General features: G+C 36.9%; 1 pseudogene; it reads left to right on the top strand.

The window, feature by feature from the left end:
• The first annotated feature begins 1,901 nt into the window (after window positions 1-1,901).
• On the top strand, window positions 1,902-8,779 carry LOC109243198 (annotated as a pseudogene).
• Window positions 8,780-12,551: the final 3,772 nt, after the last annotated feature.

The raw sequence follows: 12,551 nt of genomic DNA, 5'->3' as shown, positions 1-12,551 counted from the left end.
ATAGACGATATTTTGTTATACTCTAAGAGCAAGGAAGATCATGTAGAACACCTCAGAATAGACTTGCAGACCTTGAAGGAGAATGAACTTTATGCCAGGTTTTAAAAATGTGAGTTCTGGTTGCAGTCAGTGGCATTCTTAGGCCACGTGGTATCTAGTGAAGGCATAAAAGTAGACTCTCAAAAGACAGAAGCAGCCAAGAATTGGCCTAGGCCGACAACGCCAACTAAAATCAAGAGTTTCTTGGGGTTAGCTGGCTACTATAAAAGGTTTGTAGAGGGGTTTTCCTCACTTGCAGCTCCATTAACTAAGTTGACACAGAAAGCAGTTAAGTTCCAGTGGTCAAACGCTTGTGAGCAGAGTTTTCAAGAGTTAAAAAAGAGGTTGACCACCGCACCTGTGTTAACCTTGCCGACAGGTTCAGGTGGGTTCACAGTGTATTGTGATGCCTCTAGAGTTGGTCTTGGTTGTGTTCTTATGCAAAATGGAAAAGTTATTGCTTATGCTTCCAGGCAGTTAAAGAATCATGAAAAGAATTACCCCACACACAACTTGGAGCTTGCAGCAGTGGTGTTTGCATTAAAGATATGGCAAACATTCTGAAGTGTTTACAGATCACAAAAGCCTCCAATACATTTTCAAGCAAAAGGAATTAAATTTGACACAGACAAGGTGGCTCGAGCTATTGAAAGATTATGACATCAATATCCTTTATCACTCGGCCAAGCTAATGTGGCAGCAGATGCACTTAGTAGGAAGTCAATGGATGTCTTGGCCCATCTTGCAGTGCAAAGGCGAACTTTGGGTCGAGAAATTCAAAAATTGGCGAATGATGGAATTAGACTGGATGAGATCAAAGAAGGAGGTATAGTTGCTTATGCCTTAGAGCAATCCTCTTTAGTTGCGCATGTTAAGGCTAAGCAAGACGAAGATCCGTACTTAGTGAAGTTAAAAGAAGGAGTTAGAAACAAGAAATTATTGCTTTCACCCTAGGAAGTGATGGAGTTTTGAAGTTGAATGATCGGTTATGTGTGCCTGATGTAGATGGGCTTAGGAAGGCCATAATGGAAGAAGCTCACAGTTCGAGGTATTCTATCCACCCAGGTGCTACCAAAATGTATCTAGACTTGAAAGAGTTGTATTGGTGGAAAGGCATGAAGAAGCAAGTAGCAGAACATGTGGCTAAATGTTTGAACTGCCAGCAAGTCAAAGCCGAGCATCAGAGGCCCGGTGGCCTAGCTCAAGATATAGAAATACCACAGTGGAAATGGGATATGATTAATATGGATTTTGTAGTAGGTCTACCTCGCACATACCGTAAGCATGATTCAATTTGGGTTATTGTAGACCGACTGACAAAGTCCGCGCAGTTTCTACCAGTAAAGACGACAGATTCCGCAGAGCAGTATGCATAGTTGTACATCAAAGAAATAGTACGATTGCATAGTACTCCAGTTTCAATCATATCTGACAGAGGTCCTCAGTTCACAGCATATTTTTGGCAGGCATTTAAGAAAAGATTAGGTACCAAGGTCAATTTGAGCACTGCTTTCTATCCACAGACCGATGGTCAGGCAGAAAGGACCATTCAGACTATCGAAGATATGTTGCGAGCATGTGTTATAGATTTTGGAGTTAATTGGGATGATCACTTGCCGCTTATAGAATTTTCTTACAATAACAGCTATCAAGCGAGCATTGGTATGGCTCCTTATGAAGCGCTGTATGGGCGAAGATGTAGGTCTCCAATGGGTTGGTTTGAACCAGCAGAGGTGCCATTGATTGGTCCAGAGTTTGTTTGTGAGGCCTTAGAGAAAGTTCAACTAATCAGAGAAAGACTGAAAGTGGCTTAGAGTCGTCAAAAGTCCTATTCTGACAAGAGGCATCGTGACTTAGAGTTCATGGTTGGTGACAAGGTGTTTTTGAAAGTTTCACCAATAAAAGGAGTTGCGAGGTTTGGTAAGAAGGGGAAACTTAGTCCTAGATTTATTGGACCTTATGAGATTATAGAAAAGAACGGAAACGTGGCTTATGAGCTAGCGTTGCCTGTTGAGTTGTCCTCTGTTCATCCTGTCTTTCATGTGTCTATGCTTAGAAAGTACATTCATGATGAGTCGCGTATAATACCTACCGATACCATAGAAATTAAAGAAGGCTTGACTTATGAAGAGGTACTTATAGAAATTCTCGATAGGCAAGTAAGAAAGTTGAGAACAAAGGATGTAGCATCGGTAAAAGTTCTGTGGAGTAATCATGATTCAAAAGGGGCTACGTGGGAGGTCGAGGAAGATATGAGGAAGAAATATCCATATTTATTTGAGTAACAAGGTATGTGAACCTAGGTTTGGCTTAACATTTATATTTTATTTATTAAATATAAGTTAGCATGTGTTTATGTCCTTGCTGGATTACACATAGTTGTTGAAGTAATTTAGTTTCTGTCAGAGTATATTTAGTTATTTAATAATTTAGTGTCATGCCATAGTATATTTAGTTCATTAAAGTTATTTACTTTTTTTGTAGAAGTATTGTGCTTTAGATTTTGGTTGGTTATTGTGGTACCTCCTTGCCGGAGTGTGACTAATTAGTTTATGAGCTGTGTATGGTGCCTATGAATACCTTGTTATGGTATATTTTGTTGTGGTTGGTGTACAGGGGAGACTATGCCGAAATTTTTGAAAATTTAGGGAGTTAGCCAAAATTTTGAGTCCCTTGGGAAAGTTAGTAGTGCTAAGAAAACTTAAGAAGTTCAATGACTTAAGAAAACGATTATTAGCTTAAGAATAAGGCCCTAACAACATTCGAGGACGAATATTTTTAAGGAGGGAAGATTGTAACACTCCTCAAATCTATAGAAGTTTAAACACTCGCTAAAGATATATAATTAATTTTTTTCCCTTATATTATACTGCTAGTACGGATGTAAACCCTTGTGATTGATTTTGAGTTACTTCTCTATTTATAAATAATTGGATATACAATTAGGGAATATTAATAATTTTAATATTATTAATTATTAAAAGTAGGTATGATTAAATACTAGTTTAAAAAAAACAAAAAAAAAACAAGAAAAAGGAAAAAAACGAAGAGGGGGGGGGGGAGCGACGTGCCTTAGCCCATAAAGGGCTGTGGAATTCAAGACTTTAAGCAAATTCTTATAACAAAAGAAATAATAGAACGCAGTCTTATACCAAAAAAAAAAAAAATAGAACGTTGTTCTCTTTACGCAGCAATCGCAAGGCACGCAGGAACGAAAAGAAAATTCTAGGGTTCTGTACAAACCACTAATTCTTGAACTCGGGTATATAAAATTCCCTATTGTCAATTACCCTACAGTAGTATTAGGTAAGAATTGAATAGTTAATTCGCTTCTTCTTCTATATCAACAGTAAATTCGATGTTTAGGTGTGAAACTTTAAAATTGATTAAAATGCACTGGTTGTTGTAGAATCGATTGTTTGACTGGTGTCAATTGGATTGGGGCCTACGTATTGGCTCGAGAAGTTTTGAGGTGAGTTGATATAACCCTTTACTAAATTGGTTTAACTCCCAAAAGCACACATACAATCTATTTGATGAATTGTATAAAAGAGTTAATATATACTTAATTGGAGTAGTAAATACCTATTAGCTTATAATTATTTTCTAGCTAAAGTTTAGATGATTATTTTGATATATGTGCCTAAATTTCAGATTTTTGTGTTATTCTTATATGTCATTTTTCATGTTGAAAATTCATGAAGGATCAAGAATCTTTATAAAAACTTTTGAATATTTATTTCATTCTTATGTCATGCCTTACATTTAAGGATACTAGTATGAGTATGTATACAATATTTAGACTTGAAAAGTCACAAGAAGAAGTTTTAGAAAGAAAAGATTTTTGGGAGTATCCTTTATTCTGAGAAGGGGTCATCGTCCAGGCCTAGGTTCCTGACCAAGGCGTTGACTTCCTGAAACTACTTGTGCCAAAGTAGGGAGTACACGAGCCGAGGGTCTCGTTGCTGAGAAATTTACTTAGCCATGCTAAGGTGTGATACATGAGCGCTGAGAACCATGAAGCGAGTGGCACCTCGTGGATTGGGCCTATTCGATCAGGTTGGGATCGTACCCGTGCCGATCAAACGGTGACTGAGACAGAATTAAGTCGGGATAGTTGAAACTCCCAAAGTATAAAGTGAAGTATTTTTTAATAAGAAAGAAAAGGAAAAGAATTTCTTGTAGAATATTCATAAACTGCTATTATGCAATTTTTAGAATTGTTCTTATAAGCTTTATGTTTTACATGCATTTAGAATCTTTCCTCGTAATGTATATGTTATTAATGTTTCGTCCCCTGTCGTTGAGACTCACTGAGTACAATGGATGGTGCTGACGTTCTCTTTTTGGAGCCTACCTTGGTCTGCGGTACAATGTAGGAACCGGTTTTGCAGGCGAGCAGGCTACGGGTTAGGACTTCCTTCTCTTTCAGTGCTATTGGTGAGCTCCACTTTTGTTCGTGGAGTATTCCTTAGAGTCATTTTTATTTAGCTATTTCTTTTTTTATTTAGAGAACTGGCCAGGAAATCTCATGTCCTGAGCAGTGCGTCAGTTTATCAATAGAGGCTTCACAGACATAGTCGGTGGGTTAAGATTCAGATGTTTTCTATAATAACTTAGCAGTATTTTGTTGGTTACTACGAATAAATTTTTAAAGTTGGCTTATTTTAATTATTTTAATTATTTAAAAGTATTTGGTTACAGTAGTGCCTTGTGGAATATAAAGTTTGAAGTTATAATAGATTTGATAAGCGCAGATGGTTCGCTCGGTCATGTTTAGTGATTTGGTGCCGGTCCCGACTTGTTCAGAAAATGGGTCGTGACAGTTATAGAATTTCAGAGCGAGGTGAGTCTCCTTTCTAACCTTGTAAGAGGGAATTAACCCCATAGGTGAAATAATTAAATAAGTGCTCCTATTTGTGGGGGCAACATACGCACGAGATGACGATAGTCCGTGAGTAGCTACTATTATGCCTATGTCCGGGTAGTCCTAGGCTACATCATGACTTGCTGATATTGTTGTTGATTGATGTTATTGTTTGCCCTGAGAAGAAATAAGATTGAAGTTTCGTAATAATTGTGTTGAAAGGTATTTTAATTGAGGAATCTAAGAATTTATGTGTTTCCATTAAACTGAGTATTTTCAAAAAGAATTGAGGGACCTTATATTAACTTAAGAAATCTACGTGTAGCTGCGTCGCATGTATGATTCGTGAGCGGGAAAATCCCTTAAATTTATATTTGACCGCGTCGCATGTATTATTCGCGAGAAGGGAAATTCTAAATCTATATTTGACCGCGTCGCACGTATGATTCGCGAGCGGGGTATTTCCTTCTACTACTCTCGTAGGAGCGGGCTGATCGCCTTGGTAAATTAATAGATGCATCTATGGTTCGTGCCACTCAACCCTCTAGCAGTGCAAAATTTACTTTTATGTTGGATCAGGTCGTACACCTCGACATTTTCTATATATATATATATATATATATATATATATATATATATATATATATATATATATATGCTCTTGTTATGACAACTTCCTTGATGAAATCCGCTGTATCTATATATATGCTCTGGTTATGGAGGGAACTTGCTAGCTGAGAGCCTGAGTAAAATATTAAAGAATGGAGTGGTATCACATATTTTATACTTTTTCATTCCATATATTTACTCTGTTTCATATTTGTCCATTTTTATTACTGTACCCGATATTATTAGACCACTAGTAAGTGTCGGAGTCGACCCTCGTCACTACTTCTTCGAGGTTAGACTGGATAATTATTGGGTAAATGTTATTTTCGTACTCATACTACACTTGTTGTGCATTTTTTTTTGCACAGGCACATGTATCTCTAGTGGCCTAGTGGGCGTAATAGCATGGTTGATACGTGGACTTAGGTGAGTTGCATCTCTCGAGACGACCCGTAACCAGCAGAGTCTCTTTCAGAGTATTGTATTTACTTTCTGTCCAAATTTGTATTCCGGACAGTTATTTTACTTCATTTGATTTCCTAGTGATTGCTCATGCACTTGTGACAACGGGTTCTGGGGTGATTATGGGATATTCAGGATTAAAAATTGTAAACACTTTTATTTATTCTGTGAAGATTACTTTTCATTAGTTAAATTAAAGGAAATTTCAAAAATATTAAAATGAGAGTTTAATTAATTATTAAATGTTGCCTGACCGAGGTGTCCGGCGCCATCACGGCCTTTAATGGATTTTGGGTCGTGACAACATGGTATCAGAGCACTAGGTTCCCTTAGGTCTCACGTGTCATGAGCAAGTCTAGTAGAATCTTGTGGATCAATACGGAGACGTCTGTACTTATCTTCGAGAGGCTACAGGGCTGTTAGGAGCACTTCCCTTCTTGATTCCTCATCGCGCCGTTTGATTGTAACAACATGCGCTTCTTCACTGTTACTACTTTTAGCATGTACTTGTATAGTTACATTAGAGTTGTGACCCCCCCCCCCCCGTCGTCGCTTTTGGCGAAGCTGAAATATCATGAGCAAGTGAATGAACGAGCCATGTTCTTAAAAGAAAATGACCCTCTTTGTTTTCTTTGCGGGTCAAAGAGAAGGATTGACAAGCTTCTAGACTGACAAATTTCTGAAGGAGTGCACATGATTCCTTAAGCGCATTCCACATGCGACTGGAAGAAGAAATTGAAGAGCTTAAGGTCTATATAACACAAACCCATATGGTACGCGCGCTTTGGGCGCGCTCGATCATAGCACAGCCCGAGGAACAAATCCGTGAGTTCTACTATGCCATAGAGAACAATAGTTGCCTTGGGATTAGGTTATGACAAGAGCTCTTTTATGAATTTTAACCATTAGTGTTAGACAAGTTTCATTTCATATGTTAGTTAAAAATTCAAATCATTTATCAGAGGCTAATAACCCCAATGCCTACATCAAATTGAAATAATCTACATAACTGATTTTTGACGCCCTTATTTTATGTACTGAATTTTTTGCTGGTGTGATTAACTGCAGGTCTTATATATACATATTCAACAGGAAACAAGCAACATTTGTACGTGAACCAACCGGAACTAGTAAAAGAAATGAACCAAAGTAAAAGCCAGGATTTAGGGAAGCCTTCTTATGTCACCAAAAGACTTGCCCCTATGCTTGGTAATGGTATTTTGAGGTCTAATGGCCAGATTTGGGCCATGCAGAGGAAAATTATAGCGCCCGAATTCTTCATGGACAAGGTCAAGGTAATCGACGAAAAAAAGAAAATAAAAAGAAACTTAATACTACCAATATAGAATAATTAATGGTTGGATTGGAAAAAATAAAACTTGAATACTATGAATTTACAGGGGATGGTGAGCCTGATGTTGCAATCAGCTGAGCTTTTGACAAGAAAATAGGATGAAAACATTGAAGCGAAAGGGAGTAAAATGGCGGAAATCGGCGTGGGAGAGGATCTGAGAAGTTTTTCAGCAGATGTGATCTTAAGAGCTTCCTTTGGAAGCTCTTATTTCAAAGGCAAAAAGATTTTCTCAAAGCTTCGAACCCTTTAGAAAATCATATCAAACCAAAGTGTCCTCTTTGGTTCTCCCACATTAGGGTACATACCTTCTCTCTCTCGTCCATATTATCTGCCTTTTAAGATTTTCATATGTCTTAAACGAGTTTGTGTTTTTCTAAAACGTCAAATATTTGGGATTTGGACTATGTTATAGGTTTCTACCAAGTAGGCAGCGAAAGGAGATTGAGAACTTAGTGAAAGAGATAGAGTCATTGATATGGGAAGTAGTGAAAGAAAGAGAAAGGGAATGCTTAGAGACATCCTCAAATGAGAAAGACTTGTTGCATTCGATACTCGAGGGAGCTATCAACGACGATAGTGTAGGTGAGAATTCATCTAGGAAATTCATAGTTGACAATTGCAAGAACATATACTTTGCAGGTCATGAGTCCACTGTTGTTGCTGCATCATGGTGTCTCATGCTTCTGGCTTTGCATCCAGAATGGCAATCTCGTATACGTGACGGAATGGCTCAAATTTGCTCCGATGGCGTCCTAGATGCAGAGTCAGTCTCCAAAATGAAAATGGTACTCATCACATTTATCCTTCACTACTCAACCATATCATTCTAAATTACTAATCTGTATTGAACTGTGTGACCATCTGGTCTAAAAACTTAAACCGTTAGAGAGGCTGCAGTTTTAATTACTTTTATGTCTCAACGATTAGCATATAATAATTACACTTGATATGAAGGTGACAATGGTCATTCAAGAAGTGTTGTTTCTGTATCATTCTAAAATCATTTGAAATTGTATATACTGACTGCATAAAGAATTTTTACAATATCGATGTATTTCAGGTTACTAAGTCTCACTTGTTATAAATGGACAGTTACCTGTAGTTACTTTTAGGTGACGTGCATAAAAGTTAAAGTCCTCTAAAATTTTGATTTGCATCTAATACTAGAACTTGATATGAAGGTGACAATGGTTATTCAAGAAGCGATGCGTTTGTATCCGCCAGCAGCATTTGTGTCAAGGGAGGCATTGGAAGATACACAGATTGGTCACATTGTAGTGCCAAAAGGTGTATGCTTGTGGACTTTGATCCCAACACTGCATCGTGACCCTAAGATATGGGGACGACATGCCAATGAATTTAAGCCAGAGAGATTTGAGAATGGAGTTTCGGGTGCTTGTAAATAGCCACAAGTTTATATCTCAGTTGGTCTTTTTGGTTTTAATTAGTTACCTAAATATCCTTTTTACTTTCTAAAATAGAGATATTCTTGTCAAGAGGAGCAAGACATTGTTGAACACAAGAAAAAGTGGAGAAGCTGGAAGCTAAAACCTTTTGAATCTATGTAAATTTTCACAGTAAATAAAAAAAATCATACATAGACTAGTGGTGGTAAAAAATTATAGTTATTCATCCATATTATCCACTAAAAAATAGATTGAATAATGAACATCTTAGAAATGAGTCAAATATGAATAAGATTCATATTATCCACTTAAAAAATGGATAACCAATGAGTTTAATTTTTATATTTGTAAAAACTCAAATTGGGGGTTCCAAAAGTGATCATATTCTTTTTTTGGTGAGAAAGATAAATTGCTTTAAACATAAGTAGAGGAACTACATAGAGGGGGATGCGCATGCATCTGTATTATAGTTGTTTGATAGACGACTAATAGAAATACTACTACTGGTTATGCTATTATAATTATCCATTACAATATTGCTATTAGAAACTGTCATGCGCAGATCATTGGAATGGGTATTAAAAATATGCTGATCTACGTCTTCCAGTTGGTGTTGCATCAAGCATGTTGTCTTCCTAGTACGAGCTGCTCCAGTTTGGTCCCTTTGCAAAAAAGTGCTGACAAAATCCGGTGGTTCTTCAAAAATAAATGGTTTATCTGTAGAGGGCAAATTGCATCCTGCTTTAGCTAAACCATCAGCCACCTCCTTCCCCTCCCTGTAGGTATGTGCCATGGTTGCACTATTCAGTTGGTCCAGGAGGTACCTGCAGTCGGTTATATGTTACTATAAACGATGTTATCATTTTGCAAGATTTTTAGTACCTCTAGAGCATCAATGTTTATTTCCAGTGGAACCAAGTTGCATGTGTTCGCCAATTCCAATCCATGGAATAGAGCCTTAAGTTCTACTTGGATGGTGTTGGCATTGTCTAAATTGCCGGCAAACCCTACAATCCAGTGTCCATTGCAGTCTCGTATGGCACCCCCTATACCTGCTTTGTGAGTTGACGTCGAAGCTGCCCCGTCTGTATTTAATTTATAGTAATTTGGTTTAGGGGGTATCCATTTAATATTTTGCAGTATATAATTTTTTGTTAATGGTATGTTGGCAGCGAAATATGTAAATTCCAATGCATTTTTAGTAATTATATTAATTGAAAGTCATTGTTTTATATTGTTAAAAATATTATTGTTACGATTGAGCCAAATGTGCCATAATGTGTATGATATATAAGTTTGAGCATTTATATGGTGTGGCATACGGTTGTGCTTTTTGTTAATGAGTTTCATTAACCAGTGTGATGGATGAGAATGTGTAAGTGTAGTGTTGGTAATGTGTGTTATTCCCAAGTCATGCCATATATGTATTGTGTTAGGACATTGTAGAAAGAGGTGATTGTTAGTTTCAGGATGTGCGTGACATATTTGACATTGGGCTTTAAAATCAGTAGTTCTAGCGGTCGACTTATCCAACTGTATAAAGGCGGGCGCAGATCTATGAATAGGAGACGTTGTACTAGTATCTACAGGCCCTAAATTATCAACAGGCTCTCCGAGCACGTTAAAAATTCGTCCCAGAGTCGCTCCCCCGACCGGAACACATTTATCAATAGGTAATGTTGCACCAATGCCCAACCAAAGGGCGACTGCGGTACCAATCAAAAAGATGTCATCTAATGTCACTCCTATGTGGTTTAGGTATTTTGTTGTTGGTAATCTGTCATGCATTATAAGCCAAAGAAATATTTTTATTTTGGGTGGTATTGGAATCTTTCAAATCCAATTGTAAGGAGTTGCGTGTTCCTGTGAGTTTAATTCGTCATGTAGTAATTTTGAATACATAGATTTGACAGTGAATTCGCCATAATTTGATAGTCCCCAAAAGATAGTGAGCAAATATCATTTGTAGTCCACCGGGCCAAACATATATCATCCGATAGCCACAAATTGACCCATACAATTCATAGCCTAAAAACAATAACAACTGGTAGCCGTCGCCTCCCATCCCTATCTTTCTTCCTTACTATCTTTCTTCTTCTCTCTCACGCCAGCAACCCATGGCTGTGGTTCCATGGACGCTTTTCTCTCTCTCTCTCTCTCTCTCTCTCTCTCTCTCTCTCTCTCTCTCTCTTTAAAAAGCCTCTTTGGTTTCTCTCGTCTCCCTTTTCTTGTATTTCGGGGTTTGGATCCTTTATTCGGTTCTCGAAAATCTGAAAGACATTGTAATTTTCATCTTATATTTTAATTCTTGTTTGCAATTCATGATTTTGGGCTATATCTGGATTTTGAATACAAATATGCTATGACCCCAATTTATTGTCATCACAAACTTATGATCCCAGATCTATTATGGATAAGAAAGCATGCATCGTGTTGCAGACCACACATTTGAAATGCTGATGAGCTATGAGAATGTTGTATTTTGAAGAATACTATGTTGGATCTGATGATCTGTGCTTTTTTTTTCAATTTTAATTTTGTGCTGGTTTTTCTAAATCTCCATTAGTTTGTGTTTTGTAACATAATTAATTGATTGATTCACAATTTTTACGGTTTTTATAATATTGTGGTTACCATTTTTGGCGACTGTGAGGCCATGGATGCCGGTGTCCTCGTCGTTAAAGAAGCAACTCCGCCAACCACGACTCTCATGGCCTTGTCTTCTTTCTCTGATTTTCTCTTATAGTTTCTGTGAATATGAAATTAATATTTTGAAGATCTTTGCCTGAAACTTTAAAACTCCGGCGATCTTGTTGCAATTTTCGGCAACTGTGAGGCCATGGATGTCGGTGGCCGGTCTCTTAATGAGAGGAAGATGAGAGGAGATAACTATGCATAAAGTTAAAATATATACAAAATAGACTGTCACTATACAAATATTATACAAAATAGACTATCATTATACAATTTATATACAATAGATATACAAAAATAGACTATCATTATTCAGAAAATATACAAAATAAACTGTCACTATACAAAATATATACAAAATAGATTGTCACTATACAAAAATATACAAAATAGACTGTTACTATACAAAAAATATACAAAATAGACTGTCACTATACAAAATAGACTGTTACTATACAAAAAATATACAAAATAGACTATCACTATGCAAAAAATATACAAAAATAGACTGTTATTATACAAAAAATATACAAAATAGACATTTCGTATATGACATGCATTACATATTTCATTCAATTCTTAGCTAATATTATTAGATCCAGAAGTACAAAATACAATTTAAAAAGGGTTGCTCTATCGCACCAGGTAGGGGTCGAACCTGCGACCTTCAGCATAGGAAATACACGCCCTATCCACTGAGCTACAGACACTTATGTTGTCATGCTAATTCTTTTCGGCTTCTATATCCAATATGTTTGGGCCGAAGGGCCATTTTTTGTAAGTGGTACAAAACATGGGCTATTAAAATTTTGAGGGGCTATAGAGGGTAGTTTGCTCAAAGATAGTGTCTACTTTGTTTGTGTAGATAGGTACATTAATCCTATTTAGTTTGTTTTTAATAGAATCTGTAAGATGAAAAGGTATTTCTGCCCAATTCCAGTTGTTTTGATCTCTATAAGTTGCGATATTGCGCCTAGTATTAACCGAAATTAGTTGCATAATCACAACAAAATTAACCGCTTCTAAAACAAACCCCGTAGAAATTAGAACCAACAAACAGAACATTTCTCCTTCCCTTGTTTCTACTTAAACAACTTCAGTTGTATTATATGAATGAAAA

The sequence above is a fragment of the Nicotiana attenuata genome, unplaced genomic scaffold (assembly GCF_001879085.1).
Source record: "Nicotiana attenuata strain UT unplaced genomic scaffold, NIATTr2, whole genome shotgun sequence".
Classification (NCBI taxonomy): Eukaryota; Viridiplantae; Streptophyta; class Magnoliopsida; order Solanales; family Solanaceae; genus Nicotiana; species Nicotiana attenuata.
The sequence above is the reverse complement of the archived record's forward strand: the minus strand, read 5'-3'. Positions and strand labels throughout refer to the sequence as shown.